General features: G+C 38.5%; 1 non-coding gene across 1 annotated transcript; it reads right to left on the bottom strand.

Moving 5' to 3' along the window:
• Nucleotides 1-396: 396 nt before the first annotated feature.
• Nucleotides 397-502, bottom strand: LOC142512992 (small nucleolar RNA R71). The gene has a single exon (XR_012808962.1). It is a non-coding gene; the product is annotated as a small nucleolar RNA R71 (small nucleolar RNA).
• Between the last annotated feature and the right edge of the window lie 1811 nt (nt 503-2313).

Here is a 2313-nt window from a genome sequence, read left to right as displayed (position 1 = left end):
AATCGTCCACACTATGGCAAGTGCATGTGGAACATCTACATGTGCTCAAGTGTGGAGATTCGGGACACAAGACTGGTGATTGCCCAAAGTTCAAGTAACCACAAATGGAAGAGTCCTTGTGATGCAAGCTGAGGAGGCTGAGGCAGAGCCGACACAACACTAATTTCCGGTAACCTAGTTGTTCAACATTTTTACGAGGCTTTTACTGCATTAAATGTTAAAATGGGTCATTGGAATTGCTAGGGATAATGAAGAACTGGTTGTGTTTATTTCCTTTCTCCTTACGTGACAAAGCTAAAGCATGGTTAAATTGTTTGCCTGTAGGTTCGATCACCACATGGGAGGACATGGAGAAGGCATTTGTCATTAAATACTTTCCTCCATCTAAGACCATGGACTTGCGGGCAGATATCACCATATTTGCTCAATTCGAGCAAGAGTCTTTATATGAGGCATGGGAGCATTTCAAAGATCTATTACAAAGATGCCCTCATCACGAACTACCACTTGTGTTAGTCGTTCAAACCTTTTATTATGGCTTACTCACTCCTAATCGTACTATGATAAATGCTGCTGCTTGTGGGAACCTATTGAGAAAAATTGATGAGGAAGGATACGAGTTATTGGAGGAGATGGCTGCTAGCAGCCATCATCCTCAATCTGAAAGGAACATCCAGCGGAGAATTGCAGGAGTTCACCAGGTAACTGACTTTTCTACTATTACTCCACAACTAGATGTCTTGAACAGGAAATTGGACAGTTTGAATATGGGTGGCACAACTATGCGTCTTCAAGAGATATTCTGTGATAAATGTGGAGGTGAACACTTTGTGAAAGACTGTTAAGATGTCAATCCATTCTTTGTGCAAGAAGAGGCACCAGTGAATCAAGTGGGAGTCCAAAACCTTCCAAGAAATTATCCGTATTCAAACACATAATCTTGGATGGAGGCAACATCCCAACTTCTCATGGGGTGGTCAAAACAGTCAGAATCGACCACAAGGAGGACAACCGTATGGGAAACAACCGATGTACAGATCTGACCCTCCTAGAGAAGAAAAGTCTAATTTGGAGCAAATGATTTCTAAGTTATCTCGTCCATTGAAACTAGACTCCAAAACCAAGATGCATCAATAAAGGTGCTAGAGAATCAGATTGGACAGTTAGCAAAGATGATAGCAAGTAGAGAGCCGGGCACCTTGCCAAGTAACACAGAGACCAATCCAAAAGTCCAAGTGAAGGCCATCGAGTTGAAGAGTGAGAAAATTTTAGAGTCTAGAAAAAAAGAAAAAGGTCAAGTACTGTATGAACAGACTGAGACACCCAAAGGTAAGTCTTCGAACACTACACCAGCAGCCACTACACAATCAAAAATTGTTATACCTCCTCCTTTCCATGCAGCATTGAAAAAATCAAAACTTGATGCGCAATTCGGTAAGTTTCTAGAGGTGCATAAAAAGTTGCATATCAATATTCCTTTTGCCGATGTTTTGAAGCAAATGCCTAGTTATGCTAAATTTTTTAAGATATCTTAGCAAACAAGAGAAAATTGGAGGGTCACATGACGGTCAATCTAACTGAAAATTGCTCCGCTTTGGTCCAAAACAAAATCCCACCGAAACTTAAAGACCTAGGGAGTTTTTCTATTCCTTGCATGATTGGTGATGTTGTTTTTCGTAAAGCTTTGTGTGATCTTGGTGCGAGTATTAAATTTATGCCTTTTTTTGTGTTTAGGAAACTTGGATTGGGAGAACCTAAGCCAACGAGGATGTCTTTACAGCTAGCAGACAGATCTATCAATTATCCACGGGGAGTTATTGAGGATATGCTAGTTGAAACGTCTGCTATTCGTTTTCTTAAAACGTGCTAGAATTTTTTTTTTCAAACCTCACTTAGCATTCGGCCGAACTATAAAATATTTATGACATCATTTTAAAATAACCCAACCAACTAATATTTAAAAATCCAATTGACAATAATTTATAGCATAAAATCGTCAAACGTATTACCAACCTCAAAATATTATTTGAAAAATATAGCACATACCATAACCTCTCAAAAACCATTCATAATCATGATAAAAATCATAAAATATATTTAATATAACTTAAAATCATAAATCATAACTAGTGCTAAAAACTAGCGTCGGTCCTCGGATTATATGCACCTTCAATCCAGCAAAGTCAACCATCAAGACCTCCATAATCATTATTATCATAATCACCTACATCAATCACACCTAGTGAGTCTAAAGACTCAACACACTATAATCTTGCTAACAAGTAATACCTATACAGATCATATGCAACAGTG

This window comes from Primulina tabacum, chromosome 10, assembly GCF_025594145.1.
Source record: "Primulina tabacum isolate GXHZ01 chromosome 10, ASM2559414v2, whole genome shotgun sequence".
Classification (NCBI taxonomy): Eukaryota; Viridiplantae; Streptophyta; class Magnoliopsida; order Lamiales; family Gesneriaceae; genus Primulina; species Primulina tabacum.
The sequence above is the reverse complement of the archived record's forward strand: the minus strand, read 5'-3'. Positions and strand labels throughout refer to the sequence as shown.